Source organism: Acinonyx jubatus, chromosome A1 (assembly GCF_027475565.1).
Source record: "Acinonyx jubatus isolate Ajub_Pintada_27869175 chromosome A1, VMU_Ajub_asm_v1.0, whole genome shotgun sequence".
Classification (NCBI taxonomy): Eukaryota; Metazoa; Chordata; class Mammalia; order Carnivora; family Felidae; genus Acinonyx; species Acinonyx jubatus.
This window is the reverse complement of record NC_069380.1, coordinates 50,830,660-50,851,835: the sequence shown is the minus strand read 5'-3', so window position 1 is coordinate 50,851,835 and position 21,176 is coordinate 50,830,660. Positions and strand designations below refer to the sequence as shown.

The following is a 21,176-nucleotide window of genomic DNA, read 5'->3' as shown; positions in this document are numbered from 1 at the left end:
GTACAAGAAAAAAGAAGTGTTACAATGTAGTGCACACACTTCATCACCATCTTTCCATAAAGAAAATATGTCGGGGATTTTTGCTGTTGATAATAACAAGCATCAGTAAGCCATTCTGGGAGTTCCTAGTCTTTAAACTCCATCTGCTGTCCATTTCCACCTTTAAATGGAGCAAAATTTCAGGTGAAGGAAACCTTGTCTTCCAAGTGCTACCCCATGATTGTTTGTAATCATATTTTACATATGAGTTAGCTTGATATTGAAATGATAATGATAATGTCTGAACTTGAACTCATAGCTGGCCACATAAAACCATTCTTCAAACTTATGAATTATTCTTACCAAGAGGGGAAAAAACCAACAACCACTGTGTCCTAGTAAGTTTACTCAAAGTATTTGGTGAAGTAATACCTGATTTTAAAAAATGTTAAATATATACATGCAACGTGTGTGTGTGTGTGTTTGTGTGTGTGTTTATTAAGAGCCAGTCGTTGTTAGACTAGCAAAGTGATAAATGCCAATTTTACTTATTTGAATTATCTTCGTAAAATCAAAATACATGTATTTTGAGTTCTGGAATACATTTGGTCTTCATTTGCAAGGGTGAATGAGAATAAATTTAGTCCTTAGCCTCTTCTTGGTCCCTAAAATCTGGGGGGTTAAAACTTAAATGCTGTTTGGTGGCTCTAAATTTTTCATATAGTTATAATGAGTCTGAAAAAGTAGCATTACACCTGTCTTTTACTTATTTCTAAGTTCTAAAACTATAGGTTATTAGAATTAAAATAATTATAGTAGGGATGATGATGATAATAATGGCAGCATTTTTTTTTTGTCTTTCACCTTTAGGTTTTGTGTTTGTGATACTCAAATAATAGAGAAATGCAGCAAGCCTTGCCCTAAAACAAATTTGTCTGAAACAAAAAGGGAAAGTAAATGTTGTAATAAGGTATGGTAAACATATTTACAATTTGTACAGTTATTACTAGAACGTAAGCCTCATGAGAGAAGCAGCTTTTCTACCTTGCTCAGTATTATGTCCACATCACTGGATAGTGCTGAGCACAGATAGGGCATTCAGTCTTATTTGGGTGCATTTAAGTAAGCCTTGAGCAATGGGAAATAAAAATGTGTCCTCATCTTGAAAACAGAAACCACCACTGACAACTAAATAAAATCAACGGGAGAGTTCAAATTGCATAAATTCTAAATATTTTGACTCACTTACAGTCTAGTCTCAGCTAACTAATCAGAGTTCCCAAGAAAATGGGCTGATCATACAGAACCTCTTATTTGACCCTATAAGCTGTGGGAGCCACTAAAAAATTATGTGGGAAAAGAACCATTACTATTATATCCATTTTATAGATGAGAAAACTGACTTACTCTAGGTAACTGGTAGAGATGGAACAATCTCTGTCTCTCTGAAATAAAAACTGGTGAGCTTTACCACTCTTCTAGCTCAAGAACATTTAAACCAAAGTGAGGAAGAAAATACAGGATACAGTAATTTAAATAGTGATGGCCCATGTTCCTTTTTCATGCCAAGAACAAAGATGGATGGAAGAGAAGACAGAGTTAAGGAACATGAAATTTTTAACAAATCTATCACTCCAGTATAATAACTATTGCTAAATTTTAAATGAAATACAGGATGTGAAATATTCTTCACCTGAATGCTTCTCTGGGCATCTTGTCATAAAGCAGATTCTGAGATAGCTGATTCAAGGTGGGGCCTGAGATTCTGAATTTCTAACAGGCTCCCAGGTGATGCTGATCTACTGATCCACAGACAGCTCTGTAAGTGGAGAAGTTTTTCCTGATACCTGTTTGATTTATGAGGTGAGAACTGCATCTCTCTGCTTTGTCAAATGAAGCAAGACCTTTTCAGGTTCTACCAGCTTGAAACAGTGCGGTAATAGCTAGTTGTACCAGAAATCATAGCAATCACGACAGACTTATAGTGAGATTTAGGAGATTAGAAGTGGGGTTTAGGTGGAGTCATAATTATGCAAAGATTCTAGGACACCTCCCTTTTGGTTTCCTTATTAAAGCTGTTGTTTTCCCTGAACTTCTCATCACTCATAAAACTAGAATATAAACATCACATTAATGGAGTTTAGTACAGCATAATGGTAGAACATGCTAAGAATCATGATTTTTCCAAGAGATCAGATTTACAATTACCAGAAGCAAAGGGTGGGGATAATGGGGATTGGAGGAAGGTGGTCAAAATGAACAAACTTCTAGTTATAGAAGAAATAAGTACGAGAGATATAATGAACCCCATGATGACTATAGTTTACACTGCTGTGTGATATATATAAAAGTTAAGAAATTAGATACTAGAATGCATGGGGGCCTCAGTCGACTGAGTGACTGACTCTTGATTTCAGCTCAGGTCTTGATCCCAGGGTCATGGGAACGAGCTCCATACTCAGCACAGAGCCTGCTTAAGATTCTCTTTCTCTTCTCCCTCTGCCTCTCTCCCCCCTTACACACTTTCTCTCTCTCTGTCAAATAAATAAATAAATAAATAAATAAATAAATAAATAAATAAATAATTTTTTTAATTGAAAAAAGAAAGTTTTTAACTTTCTCATCACAAGAACTGTTGTAACTGTTCTCATCACAGACATTTTATTCTTTTTCCTTTTTTGTATTTAAGATGATGGATGTTAACTAAATTTATTGTGGTATTTATAGGTCAAGTCATTATGCTCTATACCTTAAATCTATACAGTACTATATGTCAATTACATCTCAATGAAACTGGGGGAGAAAAAGAATCGTGAGTTTTCCACGTCATTTAAAGTACTATGGAGGATCATACTATGTTGTTGTTGTTTTTGTTTAGTTTGTGCTTGATTCCCCACCTGCTCATTTTAAAAGATAGCAAGGAAGTTACATTACATTAGTATCTTTCTTGCTTTTTACAATGGTACTTATGAAGGGCACACAATGTGTAGATAGTATACTAAGTATTTAAATAAATTATTTCCTTTCTCTTTACAATATTCTTATAAGTACTGTTATTATACCCATTTTAAAGATGAGCAAACTGAGGTTTAAGTAGATGGTGCAGTTTCCCCAAGGTTACAGAGCTGACAAGAGGAAGTTCGGGTTTCCTGAGATCTGCCAGAATCCAAAGCCCACTCTCTTATCCACCACCCTGATAGTTCCTTTTCTGAAAGATAGGAGTACATTTTCTTTTGAATATTTGCAAAGATCAAGTTTGAGGATACTTTTTACAGGTCATTTTCAAACCAAGAAGGCATAATCATTTGCCAAGGGATTACCAACAATCTCAGTGTGCCTGATTTTGGTTTACATGATGATAAACTTTGACAGATTGAATGTTTGTTCTCCAGGGGTTCTTTGGTTTGTTCCTGTGAGGAATCCTTCTGCACTGTGCATCTATCAGCTTCAAGTTTAATTTGTAACTGCAGCTACCATTAGCAGGGTCCTCCCTCTGCCAACTATTCCACCCTGGACTGTGTCTCTACAGTGATAAGTATATAACTAAACAGGTTTTTGTTGTGTTTTCTTTTGTAACATCATGCTAATCCAAACTTCTCATCTGATCATCAGGCATATGAGGTGATAGTATTCTGGAATTGACTGGATAGGGAAGCAGAAACCCAGAGAATAAAAACACCTTAGTGGAATGAGCACTCCAGAAAGCTCCAGGCAGTGCCCAGAATCCCAGAGTGGCATAATGGCTCAGCAGTAGGTAGCAAATGGGCGTCTCAGCATCAGGGACAAGGCAACAGGGGACTCTACAGAGTGTAAAGTTGGATGTGGTTGACATCAGAGGCAGATGATGCAGGACCTCAGAGAAAGCATTAGCACTTGCCCTTTGGAGGAATGAAAAGAACCTTGGTCCTGGAGGACCTATTAATGAAGTTCAATGCAAGGACTTATTTTATTTAAAAAAAAAAGTTTAGAAACAAGTAAAGTGTCTGAGAGGGAAATCCATGGGATGTGACTCTTCAAGCCATAAATGTAAATTTTTAAAATTTCTTCCAGGTCAGAATGGAATTACTCTTCCAACCAAGCATGCACCTGACACTGTGGGAATCTGCTATGGGAAGTTAATAAATATGGGTTTAGGAAGCCAAGCAGATCACTAAAATTACATCATCTTTTACTGAACTTCTAATTCACTCCTGGAAATAAGTGAGCTCCTTTGTGATAATTAAGTACTATATTTTAAGAAACTGAGCTATCAGAGATGGCTTTGAAATACCTAGATGAATATTCCATTGCATTTTGCATTGTATCTCATTTTACAGGTTGATTAATAGTTACCCGGACCCAGGATGGCAAAGGCTGCTATTTGTTGCAAGACAGCTAGTCTCCCTTCTTCCCAAGCACATGGCTGTAGAAAATAAAGAGTACAGCTCTCAGTTTCCTTTACAGCTAGGCACAACCCTGTGACTAAGTTCTGGCCAACAGAATGTGAGTAGAGTGTTGTCTAAAACACGAGGAAGGGTCCTGAAATGGTGGGAACAAGCCCTTCTTCCTTCCTTCATTCCCAATGTCTGGATAGAGATATGCTGGCTTGACTTTAGAAATGGAGGCCATGGGATGGAAGAGCACCAAGACAGGGTCTTTGAGCACTTCAAGAAGCAGAACTGTCTGCCATTAGAGCCACGGAATGCCTGTATCCAGGCATTAATGGGAGAGAAATGAATGTTGTTGATTCAAGTGTTGTCACTGAGTTTTATCGAAAGTCACAAACAAATGCAATTCTAAATAATTCACAGAACCATCATCTTTGCAAAAGTCACATCAAGGCTAAGTGGTCGTACTGGCTATCAACATCCAAAGTGGTAAGAATGAGGATTATCAGTTCTCAGATCATTTAACATTCCACTTAATGCAACAACAAATAGAGCAGTGATATTAACATTCCCAGAATAAACATGTTTACTGCCATCAAAATTTCTTGAGAAATCTTCACAGTCACCAAACTTTCTTACATAGATATAAGATTTACCTTGAACAAACTTTGTACTCCTATTGCTTAGTACAAAAAAAAAAAAAGTTTTTTTTTTTTATTAAATTTTTTTTTCAATGTTTATTTATTTTTGGGACAGAGAGAGACAGAGCATGAACGGGGGAGGGGCAGAGAGAGAGGGAGACACAGAATCAGAAACAGGCTCCAGGCTCTGAGCCATCAGCCCAGAGCCTGACGCGGGGCTTGAACTCACGGACCGCGAGATCATGACCTGGCTGAAGTCGGACGCTTAACCGACTGTGCCACCCAGGCGCCCCAAAAAAAGCTTTTTTAAAATAAATGGAACTGGAGGGAAAAAAATAACTGAATAGGGAACCAGAAAACTCTCCCACTGACAAACAAAAGGGTTAATGGGCTATATGGTGAGAGAGAAGATGTATACTAATCTTTCTCTGGAAGCCAGAGTAGTAAAGGTGCTTTTATCAGTAGTTGGCTAAGTGATTCTCTGCAAAGCTATGAAAAAGGGGAAACTAATAATTGATGCCCACTGCCCTTCTGGGTGGGCTCTTCATATTATTTTCTAGCACTCACTCTGTTTTTACCCCTACTATTCTTTGTGATATTCTTTGGCCACTCCCTATACACACACTTACACACACATCTCTCATTAAGACAGGATTCCTTTCTCCGGACTTTTCCTCTTGTCTCATTAACATAATAGGAGTTGACACTTGTACAGTCTTTAAATATAGCTCATTCGACCCTATGGAGTATGCGACTATGAGGTACTTTATTATCCCATTTTAAAGATGAGAGTGTGAATCACTAAGCTACTAAATTTTGGAGGTAGAATCCAAGCGCAGGCAGTCTGGCTCAAAGTGAGTTGTGTCTTCTCAAGAAGAATCAGCAATCTATTGGGAGAGTACTTTGGGAAGAGAGCCTTGTGTATTCCTCAAATCACACTTTAGACACTCAACCAGTTGGTATAAGCTGGTCATCCATCAGAATCCTATGTATAACTATGCTTGAACTACTAATAATATGAACATTAGAAATTAGGTTAATTTTGCAATTTTTAAAATGAGGTTAGGAAGAGTGAGCCCTAATATACCTGAGCACAATAGTCAAATCTTCCAAATGGTTCTCTTTACTCTTTTATAAGACTTAAGTCCTTGATCTGAGGAAACTGCTGGAATTTTATTATTTCCAGCTTACTATTGAGCTGTTCTTCTTCAATATCACTTATGCTTCATTGTTATCTTCATTCCGTCATTGATTTTTTTTCTCTATGCTGCTGGCCTTTTGAATCTGGCAAATACAGATATTAAAAAGACTTTTTTTTATCTATTGTGATCATCATGTACTCTTTATTTCTGCATCTGATGCTGAGTTTTTCAGTAAAGGCACTATCCAGGGAAACTACTCCCTATAAAGTAGTATATTTATAATAATAACTGATATTTCACATTCTGTGAAATGGATTTTGTGTCCCTAATTGCAGATGAAGAAACTGATGCTCAGAGAGATACCATGCATTGCACAGGATTAACCAGTGGGTAAGGGCAGAAACCAGAACTCCTCCAGCTCCAGACTTCAAGCTCTGTACTCCTTCCATAACACTGTCATGTATTTGCCAGATTTAAAGGGTTCATCTTAGTAATAGTAAGAATCTATGAATTATATCTTTGATGTTATAAAATCAATGAAAATTACAATACAATTTTTAAAAACTCATTAAAAATCCAATCAATATTTGCAAAAACATATTCACTTACATCTTTGGCCAGTACATATTTTATGGTGTCTGTTGCCTACCCTCTCTTCCACTAGAAGCTGGGAAATTGACTATCCTGGTGAGAGATAGCAGCCATAAGAATGCAAGAAATTCTACCCTCAACACCTATATATAAGATTGTACCAAAGCAAGGCACTTACAGCCTGCACACTGGCCTGCCAGGAACCAATACCAATGGGGCCCAGTCTAAAAAGATGAACTGAGATTGATCTTTCAATCAAAGATGAACTGAGATTTTCAATCAAAGATGAACTGATTTTGAAACCAAAGAGATTGCTTTCTTGGGAGTATGGGACTGGGTTAAGAGGAGCACCAACCTATCTTGTAGGATATATCACGACAACGATGATGGTGCACAATCAACTGAAGTTACAAGGAAATAAAAATAAAATGTATAAATAATAAGAGCCACCATTTATATGATACTTACTATGTGTTTCACTTTCTTAATGCATTTACCCTACAAAGTAATTACTGGTATGAACAACTCACCACCACCACCACCCTTTTACTGACGAGAATACTGAAGCACAAAGGAATTAAGAAACTCACCACAAGCTATAAGTGGGAGAGCAAGATGGAAATCCAGGCCATGTGGCTTTGCTGCCAAATTTGATGTCACATAAAGGCAGCTTAGTGCACAGACAAGAGAAGACAACAAGCAACAACATACATGGCAAGAGAAACAACAAGTCACGAGAGAGAAAGACTCAGCAACAGACAGAGAGACAGTGCACCATACCCAAGAGGCATCCAGTTCCCAGCTATGTGCTTTAGCTCCCCTTCTCAGATTCTCGTGAAATCCCTGATTATGTGCTTACATAGGACACCTTAGTGCATCTGTTCCTTGTAAATGAGAGATCCCTAAGTAAAATAATATGACTCCTTTTAGGACTTCGTAAATACAGTGCTCAAAGGCAGTAGAAGTGATATCATTGTATATTTCTTGTTTGAGGTAACGATTGGCTCTCTTACAGATTTACGATCTGATATGGAAGAGAAGGTAGAGATATGGACACACAAGAGAAATATTTACAATTTTAATAGTACAATGAGAGTATGATGTAGATTGGAGTTAAAATAAGGTGAATAAACTCAAAGCTGTTGGTAATGAATCATGAAAACTTTCCTGAAGAAATAAGGCCCAAACAGGGATATGTTTGTTGAATACACGCTTGAACCAAGGTGGGTAGAATACTTCTTGCTTCAGCGAAGAAGAGAAAAAGGCACTGTGGGAGTTGGATAGTAAGATCTGTGTGTATGTGTGTGCGTGTAAGCGTGGCATATGAGCACACGCTTTTGGAATGTAAAGGAAAGAAAAAGATAAAGCAGAAAATTTAAATGAAGTCAGGTGTTGAATAATTATACAAGAACCAGGCCAAGGTGATTAAATTCTCTGGTCTTATAACAATCTGGTATATTTTGGCTGATGCCTTAGTTAAAACACTTAAAACAAAAACAAAATTTTATGATCATAATAGGTGCATTACTGAATTATTATTTATGACATTTAATCAGATAATCAAGCATCCTGAAAGCAAATACCTCCTTGCTCATTTTTTTCCAGCCACGCTGTGCCTTTCTCTTTTTTTTAATGTTTATTTATTTTTGAGAGAGAGAGAGAGAGACAGAGGACAAGCAGGGGAGGGGCAGAGAGCGGGAGACAGAAGCTGAAGCAGGCTCCAGGCTCTAAGCTGTCAGCACAGAGCCCAACGCAGGGCTTGAACCCATGAACCATGAGATCATGACCTGAGCCAAAGTCGGAGACTTAACCAACGGAGCCACCCAGGCGCCCACACGGTACCTTTCTTGAAGTCCTTTGTGCTAGTACACAGCAGGCACTCAATAAATACATATAGACTGAATATCCAAATGTTCCTGTTATCTCTCTGTTCGAACATGAGATCATATCTATAAAATTCAAAGTCCCATACAAGTTTTTTTAGATGAATCATTTATATTTATGTCTTATGAAACCAAAAATTCTTTGCTCATGTCTCCCTGCTTTCTGCACCACCCCCCCAGACTATCTAATCATGTTGTGTCATAAGGTTTTTGTGATTGCAAACATATCAGTTAAAATATAAACTTTCAGTTATTTGAGCAGATTGATTTTGCCCTAGAATGCTAGCGACGCTGTGTCTGCACATAGTCCAAATAGCATCCCAGTCCTGTCTCACCTGGAAGTGCCACATGGGCTGGATTCAAGGAACAATGATGGTAAAAAAAAAAAAAAAAAAAAAAAAAACAATGCAAACTAAAAACACCAGCAACAGAAAAAGAAAAGAAAGCAATTCATAAATATATTATCTGAGAGTAACTGCCATATAATTGCTATAGTCTCTTCTGATATTTGCTAACCTTTTCCAAGTACAAAAGAAAACAGTCTGAAGGGTTGTATGGATAAATGAATATTCATAAAATTACAGAGGAGCATTAGTATATACAGTGTTTACATAGCATAAGCAAACTGGCAGACAACTCAGAAAGCTAATACTTTTCCTTTCCACTTTTCTGAATTTTCCAGATTTTCGTCAATAATACGTGTGTTTTATGACAGAAGAAAAACCTTTCTAGAGAAAATTTTTTTTAATTAATGTGGATAAGTCAGGTCAACCAAGCCATATTTTGAGGAGCAGTGAACTGACATCATTTTTCTTAACATTGTTAGCAAAGAACAACATTTGATAGGAGGAGATCTTCCCTTTGCAGTTTAATGCTTGGCATCAAATCCAAAGATACTCAGCTCAAGGACAAAAGCTAATTCACTTTATATAATCAAATGGGTGGATTCTGAAAACAAGTGGGTTGAAAGATAAACCTTTGCATAAATCATTCTTCTTTTGTTATACTAAGCTTCCACGAAACCATTCTGAACAAACAGATTTTAATTTCAGTTTAGACACCAACATCCAGCAGGCTATTCCACTGATTAATGATGATAAAACTGAGTGGAAAGAGAAGCCATTTATGAAACAAACAATATAACAATCAATCCAGCTTCGTTAGGGCTGATAATATTCTAACTCTGTATAGTCCTTGACTCTCTAGCACCACTCCATGGATACTAGCTGAGCTGCTAAACGCTTTAGAATTAATGCCAGAATTGTCAGTGCTAAGGTTCACAGTGTCAGAATGAGGACTCAAAGCTATAACGTGGTATCTACTGATCACCCCCAATGAGATGGATTCTCTGCTGCACGCTCAGCTTAAATTCTAATATTAAAACACAAACACTTCTTTCCCCAGCATCCATCCTCCTCTTCCTGCACCTGCCACACAGGCACATTAAATGGAGATCAGATAGGGAATGAACACCCCTGTACCTTTTCAGCCCCTGCTGGTGACTTTTTATTCCTTCTACCATGAAATTGGTTTTTTGTTTCTTATTTTATCCATTTGGTGTCATATGTTACTTCATTATTCCTTCAAACTGTTTACACTGGCCACCATAAGAAACCCAGGGCCCTCACATCGGCCCCCATCCCCTTGTAATTCCAGTTGGCTCTGAGAAATGAGGCAATCCTCTACCTCACTCCATCCCTAATTTAGTTTCTCTGTGGCACTAACCACTACCTGGCATACCATATACTTCACTTATTCATTTGTCTTCTTCTTCTAAGATGTTTACCCCACTAAGGCAGAAATTTTTGTTTTGTTTATTAACAAATTACCATGCACAGGTTCTGACATGTAGTAGGCAATTTATAAAAGTTGTCTGAATAAGTGAATGAATGAATGAATGATATTTTAAAAACCACTAGGACGCCTAGAGGCTTCTACTAGGCAATTCTTATCATAATTACCTTTACTCCATGTGTCAGAAAGTCAACAAAGGAATTTTGTGGTTGCTGGAAGTTTTAATTCCAATCATAAAATCAGGAACTGAGTAAATTAATAGAGATGAGACTGCATTCCTTCAAGGTAAATTGCGTTCAAATTTTTTAACTTATTACCTGATGCTCATAGGCCCTCACTCTGACTGACTGGTCGCAGTGGCGTTCTGGATCCTCAGGAAATGGTGTTAGCTCAGAGCAACTGTTGTGTTATACCTGAAAGATCCAAGCATTTCCCTCCCCTAATGCAGGGCCATCTCCACAGCTGAAGGTCTGTTGGCAGAAGGCTAGAAGAAATGCACACTGGTGATATCTATCACAGAATTCTTTTTCAAGAGTACCTAACCTTCCTTTTCATGTTTAAAATTTAAGTTTGGAAATTGGACAAAAGGCCAAGACTTTCTTCAGTGGTGGTTCAAATTAGGTCTTTGATTGACATACCTAGAGTTTGAGGGTTTGGTTGATGTTGGTATTGTTTTACAAATCAAATGTTTTCTTGGTGGGCTGTACTAGAGTACAGGTACTCATGACCATACTAGAGTACTCATGACTGATCAGCAAATACGAAAAATCTCTAGGGGTCAGACCATTGTGATTGCCCACCACTCACCTCTTCCTCTCCACCACCCACCCAGACCCTAATTGTCTCCAATGTTAATGTCCTGCTGGGTGGCTTCTGCCACTCTGGGATTCTAGTACCACAGTAAATCAGAGAGTTCACTTCAACTGTGTCTCCTCTCACTGGATTCTAGGTCCACAAAGAAGAGACTCTACAGGCATTTCCTAAAAATTCATTCAGGAATGTCTTACAGGCATTCACCTCACCAATGAATTTCTCAATGCATGGCTCAGGGAGGCCTTGGGGCCACAGTCAAGAGTTAAGGGAATGGATTAAACACAAAAAATTCCCTCTTGGTTCCCTACATCTCTAAGTCTTTTAATTTCTTCCTCTATCTTATATGAGAAATGTCTGGGCCACTGTTGAGTACAAGTTCATCAGCAGACTATAAGAAATAATTAAAATCACCTCCAGTTGAATACAGAATTGCATATAGGTACATATATAGGTACTGGCATAATCTTCTTGATCTAAATCACATTCTTCCATCCTTGTTCAACAATCCTCAGAATTCATTCTCTCATTGTATCACCCAGAGTTTTGCAAATATGTTAATAAAATCTTGTGATTCCATTGGGTTGACTTTGTAATAGGACCAGGGGCACGCTTACTCTGGGAGTAGGGCATAGGGCACAGTGCAGTGGAGTTTGATGGTCTGAACACTGAGCAACTCAATGCCTCTCACACATCTCCACCCCATGTTAAGACCTCTACTTAGTATCCTATCAATTAAAACGTAAATTTCTATATAAGAGACTAAGGAAAGCTATAAACTAGTATGAACAACCTGGAGGATAAATCTTTGCATATAGGTTCCAATCGTCTCAGCCTTGTGGCTGAAAGAGATTATACATTTCTATCTTAGAAAGTGACTGGTTTGCAGTTGGTGCCTTGAGCTGAGAGCTAAGGACTTTGAGTTTGTCATTTTCTTCTGCTAAACTGTCCACTGCTATGCTCCACAGACCTTGAATTCCTCACACTCCTCAACTGCCCTCTTGGAGCAATTACTTTGCCTCACAAACCCAGCCTTCAGCTTCAGTGGGACTGTCATTCAAGGGGACAACAGATGGTAATTTGATTAGCTGGTTTTTTTCCCACTAATTTCAATGGCTGCTCAGGTCCATTTTCTTAATAGCAACTTGATTTCTGCTTTCTCTTACCCCCTCCAAGGACTGCTGATAAATTCCAGGTTCCCTTCAATACTTTTGAAGGTGTATGGGCTCCAATATCTCTCATACAGCTTTCAGTAATAGGGCTTTTGGATGCAAATAAAAGAAACCAGTGCCAGTTAATTAAAGCAGAAATGGAAATGTATACTTAAAAGATGCTAGATAGCTCACATACTCTCTGGAAGGGCTAAAGAAGCAAACTTAGGGATTTTATAGCCAGAAAAAAAATTCCAAAAGCAAACCACAGGACTTGTCAGGTAAAGACATCCTGAAATTCCTGCCAGCCACAGACACCACAGCACATGCAAGCAGCCTCAGTGACCAGACCCTGGATGCTGCCTGGGGAGCTGCTACCACTGCTCCCCTCAGAAACCAAATGTGGTTGTGTATGCTGTCCCCAAACCCAAATGTTGTCCAAATATACTCCGGATGACCCTTGCTTCTTGGTGTCACTAGTTACTGATTCACGGTCTGGAGAGCAGGTGGATCTGATTGGCAGAGCCTAGATCCATGCCTGAACTGGAAGGAGCCTGGAAAGGTGAGTGTTCAAAGGTAGGGGAGGGACAGTAAAGTATCCCACAAACTGAAAAGGCACTTTGAGACTGGAAAAGGAAGTGTGTGACTTTATACAGTTTACACAGAGTTTTATTCAGAATAACTTACTGACGGGGGATCGGGGCAGGCTATGATCCAGCTGGTGCACAGCTGTTCTCAGAAAAGGCCAGACCTTAGTCTACAGATTTTATACAGCAAGGGGATGGAGGTTGAGGGGAGTGGCCTGTAGTAAGATGAAAGGGTTTGCATGCATTTAACTGACAGCTAACCTTTAATTAGACCTCATGGAGCCACCTGTGCATCAGGAAAGGGAAAGACTATGTTACTCTAACAGATTTGTGGGAGGCCAGAGCCGGCTCTCCTCATCCCAACCTTGGGAGGCATTTCCAAGGTATGTCCAAGGTATTTCTAAGGTATCTCCAAGGGAAAAACATACAACCCCAAGAGAAGTCACTGAGTGATCATGAACAAGATGGAGGGCCGAAGGTGGAGTCACTATCATCAGCACTCCTACAGAGAGCTCTGGCAAGGCATCATAAGGGAGAACATTTCCCAAACGTGGAATACGGGTTCTGATGTTTGGATGGACAAAAACAAGATTGATAAGTGTCCGCCACTCATGCTTTATAAGAAATGGCAGGGGCTAAGGTGACACAATCAGGAGATAATGAGATTAGTGACCATGTTTTATACTATTTTTATTTCCCACAGAATCACACACACACAAATATATACACATGCATGTACACACACACACACACACACACACACACAATCAACTAATATCCCAGATCTCATAAGTCCAATGAGAGATAGCAATGCTTCATCCTATAGCAGTGAATCAAAGAATACACGAGTACAGGGTACATCACACCGACTTTGAAGTGAGTTTCTAGAGGGCCTCTACTGACTGATCAGTGCACAGTCACAGGTGTCTTATTCTGCATTATACTGGGCTCTAAGACTCCACTAAGCATGAAGGATACCAAAGAGATATTGACCATTATAAGCAACTCAAATACAAATTTCCACTGAACCAAATCAATTCAAGGAAAAACAAATGGCGGTATCTGGAAATAATATGATAGTAGCAAAAAGCTAATATATTTCTTTTACAGTCAAAAAAAGAAATCACACCAATAAAATTAATTTGTCAATAAAAATGTAGTGAGAAATATTTTTTAAATACATATAGTTTTTAAAATTTATTTGCAGTACTGAGGAGTAAGTGTTGATAGAGTAACTCCTAAAGTATAAATCTGACCATTTCACTATCTTCCCCAATTCTTCATGGATTCTCAAAATAGACCCTAGACCTTTGAAATGGAGATTATATATGAATAATAGGTCAATAAAACCTGATTTAAATGTTTAAAAAATTCCACCTCCACTTACCCAGTGTTTAGAGTTTTTCTACTCTCTGTACCAAATATTAATGATTCTATGATTCGACTAAGGAGAGGAAACATGGGCTCTTATTTCTGTTCCCCCAGGACGGCCCTGGCAAGTCATTTGGCCTTTCTAAGTTCAGTTTCCACATTTGCAAAATGAAGAAATTGGACAAGCTTCTTTCCAGCCCTGAAAGATCATCAGCTCTACTTGGCCAAAGTCTACTTGCCCATGCCCCACTCCCACCTAAAGTAGGCTTTATTTCTATTCGGTTTGATTGATCAAGGCAATCATCCAAAAGAGATAAAACACAAATTGCAAAGTTGCCAATTCTGAGTGACAAAAGCAAAAAATAATCTAGTTGCTCAGAATTTCCATAATGCTTTATTATATTTTCATACAGTGTTTAGCCATTAATCAGCACAAGTCATAGTTGCAAACATAAAAGACCCAGAAATGAAGAAAATCATCATTGACAAATTTTACCTTAAAAAGTCAAAAGCAGAAAAAATAACATTTAAAAATTATGGTTATTTAAAAATAACCTGGTTGGCTCAGTTGGCTGTGCCCGACTTTGGCTCAGGTCATGACCTCGTGGTTGATTAGTTCAAGCCCCACATCAGGCTTGCTGCTGTCAGCACACAGCCCGCTTCAGACCCTCTGTCTCCCTGTCTCTGCCCCTGCCCCTCCCTTGCACTCTCTCAAAAAAGAAAAAAAAATGTGGGTGAATGATCCCATAGGTGACTGAGCAAGGCACATGCATTTCGGTCACAGGTTTGTATAACATAAGGCTCAAATCAGAGAAAGATGCCACAACGTGGATTGAGCCCTACTTCTTGGGTCCTCATCTCCTCCCTGTCCTACTCACCCTGGCTCACCTGGAGCTGTGAGGATGGCAGTTATTCTCCCGCCTGACACCCAGGGACCACTATTCTGACACTCTCATACATCCCTCCTCATTACAATTAGGAAATTCATTCGACCCTGCCTGAGCATGCGTTGTGCATGCCAATGTTTCACATGATCCCCAAGCAAATGAATGACTGGACTCTTTCTCCCTCATCCCTATCCCCTCTCTGGCCTCTGCTCTCTGCCTTGTTTTGCTCCAGTCCCACTGACCTCTCTTTCCTCCTTACATACGGTGGATGCCTTTATGTGTTCTCTGCTCCCTCCCCCTTCTCCCCCTAGGACTCCAATTGCACCACTCAAGGGTCAGTCCAGCTCCATCTCTACCTGCGCCCCTAGCCCTACTTCCTCTCATGCCTCAGCTTTCCCCATACGTGGGGCTTTATCTTATGTGTGTGGGACTCCCTCAAGCTTCAACCTGGTATTCTCCGGACAAGTCCCCCTCGCTTCATTCAAATTTCAACCAGATTAGAGGTGATAACATTGAGCAGTGACTGAACCTTAACTTTTGGTAAGGAAGTAACTTAGGGAATTTCAAAATAAAACTTTATTCAGATAGTAATACATAGTGGGAATGATATCTCCAAAAATTAATGTTTTTCAGTGAAGATATAATGGAATCATACTTTATCTAACAAAGATACTGAGTGCTTAATATGTCCTAGAGATAAAAAGATGTAAAAGATATATTTGTGTGCTCAAAAAGTATACTCACAATGGCATGGCTGCTGCAATAGAGGCATGATTTAAGTGGGAGAAAATGGAAAGCAGGGTGCTCTTCTGTCCTAGCTCTATCACAGTACTTACTGGAAGATATTAAAATTGTGTGTTTATGTCCCTGTTTTTCCCTCTAGCTGTAGACTACTGAGGAACCAAACTGTGTCTTTGACATCTTTGCTATCTCCAGCACCTAGAAAAATGCTGTACCATGCATATTGTAGTCACTCAGTAAGTGTTGCCTTGAATTATCAGTTCTACCTAGGGCAGGGGGAATATTCATGAGTGTATTTGCAGAGAAGGTAACATCTGAGCAATATCTTAAGGGTGAGTTGGTCTTTTCTATGAAGATAAAGAAATAGAATAACATTTGTAAAGTCATGGGAGATATGAAATAATAAGAGTAATAATAACAGTTAACATATAATATGCCAAGAGCTATGCTAAGAACCTAAATGTGTTGTCATTTTATTGTTACATCAACAAAATGATGTAGGTACAGTTTTTGCAAATTAGGAAAATGAGGATGCGGTGGCTAAAAAATATGTCCAAGGTGAGTGGGTGAGTGTTGAACTGGGATATGAATCTCAGGGACTCCCATGATTCTCTGACTCCAAAGCCTGTGAACTAGATAACACTATCTATCTACTCTTTCAGAATTGAGCCAGCTCAAGTATCCCCAGCAATCCAGCACCTAAAATCACTATTTGTCTCACTACCCCTGAGGGTGGACATCAATCCATCTCTTCTCCTCTTGTGACTCTACCATTTTCATGACACAACTGTGTGTCTCGTCTGCTCTGAGTCTAGCTCATCTTTGCTTCTCTTTGTTATTGCTTCTCTATTTCTACTGCTTTCCACTGATCTCTTCTCTTGCCTCACATTCATGTTCTCCATGAGAGCCCCTCCTTGTGTTAGAGAACCATCTACAATCATCATTTGTTGGTTTGGACTCTGTAGCATCCAACTCCTGTTAACACTCTAAGAATCTCCTTTCTAGGGTATCTCCTACTGTATAGAAATGGGCATGGAACCCACATCCTACACAGTAACCAAGAGCCAGTGCTCTCTCTCCCTGCCCAGCCTGGCTGTGGAGCAAGCATGTCACTCAGCCTAGGACAGTCACACAAGTATAGGGACAGCTGGAGACCAGCCCAACAAAGGAGCAGGAGTGGAGGCAGCAGGCTGAATACTCTACTCTTCTTGCATAGCTTTTGCTGTGCTCCCCACTGCAGACCACCTCTTTTCTTGGTTCCCACCTCTTTTCTAAGCCAGGTCCTCCGAGTCCCTCTAGATATCTGAGCCACAGACATCTTTCCAGTAAATAGTCTGTTAAGGTTAAATTAGCCAGAATCATTTTCTATTGCTTGCAAACAGGAATCCAACCAGGACTCAGACACCATGTAGTTTTGGCTCTCAAATCTGAGCTGTCTTTGGCTAAAGCTCTTACATCTGCTGTCTTTGGCTACAGCTCCTATCCATAATATAATCCCTTGAAGCCAGTGTGTCAAGGCCACATAACTGAAAACATGGCTGCTCTGTCAAAGGAGCCACCTGTGGCCTCTGTGTTCAGGAAGGAGCTGGGAGCTGTCATTTGGACTCTGATGGATCCTAAAGCAATCCTCTGGGAGAGATCACATCAGGTTTACGTGCTGAGCAAACTGAGTCAGTGACCAGTGGGAGACTGTAGATGTATGCAAGAAAAGAGACAAGGGTGGAGCAAGGGCTCTGAGGAAACAGGAGTGAGATAGAGGGACTGGTCTTGGAAAATCAGAGGAGTCTCCTTGCCCCTGAGATTGCAAATGTAGGTATGTTTATCGAATGAAAAGTACTTGAAGGAGTTCTTGTAAATAGAGTCTACTTCCTCTGTGAGGTAAGAGCCAAGGTCATCTGGTGACCCCGAGTACAGGGAGTTGTGGGGTGGATTGGAAGAGAGGGTTGAAAGCTTGGAAAACCCACAATGAGAACCGGGAGAGGGGACCTACTGGGGACTGACAGAAGGACACTGAGCGGCACTGAAGCAACTGTTTGTATCCATAGAAATTACCCACTCCATGGACACTATTTGAACAAAGACCCTGACAAAGGAGAACAACAAGCTTACCCTGAAACTTTTTCGGTGCAAAACCAGGAACTTGGCAAAATCTAACAAATTTCACAAAACAGAAAAACCTTTAACCTAGCTTCTCAATTTTGCAATTTTGCAGCTTTGGGACTTTTCAGAGTGAACCCCCTTGCCGGCGTGGAAGATGGTAATTATTAGACTAAAAAAAAAAAAGTTTGAAACAGCAGAAATTTTTTCTTAAGGAATCTGGATTCTGTCTTATTCAGTTCTTTTTGAGGTCAAAAAGTTGGTCCATTTTGTATACAAAAAGGAATTTAAAAAATTTAAACAAGAGACTTTAAGGGTCTTTATAGAAATATTAAGTAGTGATAGCCATATTGGCAAATTTATTCAAAGTGGCCATTATTATTATTGGAGAAAAATGTAAGCACCAAAATGATCCCTGCTGAAATTTAATTAGACAGTAAAAAGCTCATATCCAAAATCTGAAGGATAACACAGCTTGGGTGTGGTTATGTTTGATGATTCAGCACACTGAATTAAATCTTAAAATGCCCTGCCTGCTGGTTCTGATAAGCTAATGAACTGATACATAAATTGCAGACTGTGTTTTGGATTGCTAGTTAGATTCATGAAATAAAGATGTGCTTCTGACATGTTATAAGAAAATGAACAATCGCTCTGGATCAGTTGGCATGTCCTAAAAGAAGACAGCATCTGGATAAAATTCAACATGTAATTTTAGCTTTTGTCACATTTTGAATAAAAATAGTTGGCTGAAAAACTACCTATTTAAATTATTGAAAGCTGGTGATTACAAATAAGCGTCCTGGCTGATAATTAGAGTGGCAGTAGAAATTATTCTGAGTATGAAGAGCTTGGAAAGGATTCCAGAAGTAGTTTTCCCTTAAATCGAGTGGCACAGACAAAAGCAGTTTGCTCTTCAAAAAACGAGTATTCTTAAACTATTGCATTCATTGATGGAGGCTGCACAGACGTGGGTTAATTTACTTAACATTTCAATGGTTTGGGGTTTTCAAACTGTAACAAAGATGAAGCAAAATAGAGATTAAAATTCATCATTATTCTCTTGTTTTTTCAAACACGAAAGCATCACATCCTTAAAGGACAATTCCCAGCACACAGGTTTTTATTTGAGACACGATAAAGAAACAAAACGACAAACTCTCTTTTTGAAACCTATGATTCAAAACAGCCACTAGAGGACAGTCAAACCACTGGGATGTTGCAAGGCAAGCCCATAGATCAGTAGCTTCAAAAGAAGATTTTAAACGCAGTTGATTGTTTAGAGAGAGACAGGGGCAGAGACACAGAGAACAAAATACCTTCTTGATCACATTAACGTAACATTAATGAGAAACAACAGTAAAAATGTGGCACAAGCCTGCCAAGATTTTTACTGGCACACATTTCCATAACAGTGTGATGACAAGCAGTGCCTTCTGCCCCATGCCTTGGGGACAAGAGTTGTAGGATGGTGATTCAGCACATATGATGTAATGAGGTCAATTCTCCAACACACTCTGCAGTCAAACACTGCCTCCAAAACAGCAGAAGATCAAGGATACTTACTACCCAAAACACAAATCTCTGGCATCTGCCTAATGGAACACTCACAGGTAAGCTACATGGTAGGTCATTCACCGTGTGTGTGTTTTTAATATAAGTCATGTTGTTTTAGATTCCAATGCTGGAATTATTACTTTTTTTAAAAAAAAAATTCCCATGGCTCTACTTAACCCACGCTATTTGTGGGAGGTGAAGAAGAGATGACTCACAAGATTGCTAAAACCTCGTGAAAATGCAGATAAAATGGTGACAGACACTGAAGCACTCAGCTCTTATTCTTTAAAAATCTTCCCAAAAAGAGAATTGGGATAGGAGTGAGGAAAGCGCGAAGAAAAATTAATCCTATGCATTATGTAGATTCCCAGACCTTAAAACTAAAAGGTGTTTTAAGGTCCTTGGCATCTGATATTTTCCATTATTTCCACTCTATAATTTTTCTCTTAGCCATTTTAAAGTAGAAGAATGTGTATACTGTGATGTCACATTCAAGAAGCTTTCCAAATCAGCTACTGCTGAATTACCCATGGAAATGTGGCTATAGATTCAGTCTGCAATTGTCAAAGGGAACTAAAGAATCTTGGAGGCATAAGAGAAATGAATATATAGACAAGTCAGGGTCAACACATTTTGATTTCCTGAAGCAGAGCTGGGCCAACCAGTATGGGGATTTCCTTGAACATCACCCTGGTTCCTTGGAGGAAAAGGCTCTAGGTACTTTGAGCTGACACAAAGGGAAATAACTACATCCTTGTTCCTTCAGAGTGAGAGACTAATCCTAACTTGTCGACAGCAAAAGGGAACACGTGTGATACGTAGGTCTCAGATACTTAGACCTCCGACCATTTGTCTGAAATATAGCTGTGATTAATTTATTGAACAATTTGGCTTACATTTTTGTAGGTAATACTTATTTTTCATACGAATGCACTGAAAAACAACTCATTTAGCCTAACATAAGACATCTTATAATGGGTCTTCTGACCATGTTTTATTCAAATCTCCCCTCTAATGATTTATGTGTTCCTGGGTTTGCCTTTCCATCTCATGAACCAGATTCACACAGGGGCAGTAGAATCAGGCATGCCTTAAATATTTGGCTACTTGGGTTCACTGGAGTGATTCTACTTACCACGAGAAACGGGAATTTGAATTAGTGATTTCTAAGATTCCTGAACAGCTTTCATACACTGCAGTGGTTTTGAGCACCAAATTTATATATCTGGCTCCACTGCACACCTAGCCTATAACTAGGTAAATTTCAGGACAGATTGTAAAATAAATTAGGCATATACAAAGGTAAATGGTCAGACCTAAAGTGCCTGCAAGTTCGACATTTTTAAGCCTAGTTCAAATATACAGGTTCCTCTCTGAAACCTCCCCAGTCTCACCAGGAGAGAGGTGTACCGTACAGTTCCTAACTATATCTTTCAGATAGCCCTGTCTGTCTTATATTATAGTTGCTGTCCATTCCTAAAAAGCAGGGTTGTGTCTCACACATCACTCAATTGTCCAGATTGTCTTGTACATCTGTAATTCAATAAATGTTGACGGGATGAAAGAGATAGCAAGGTA

At 39.1% G+C, this 21,176-nt stretch overlaps 1 protein-coding gene across 3 annotated transcripts in view; it reads right to left on the bottom strand.

Moving 5' to 3' along the window:
• Positions 1-21,176, bottom strand: part of SCEL (sciellin) — a 310,273-nt gene that overhangs the window by 140,661 nt on the left and 148,436 nt on the right. The gene's annotated exons all lie outside the window — the stretch shown is intronic.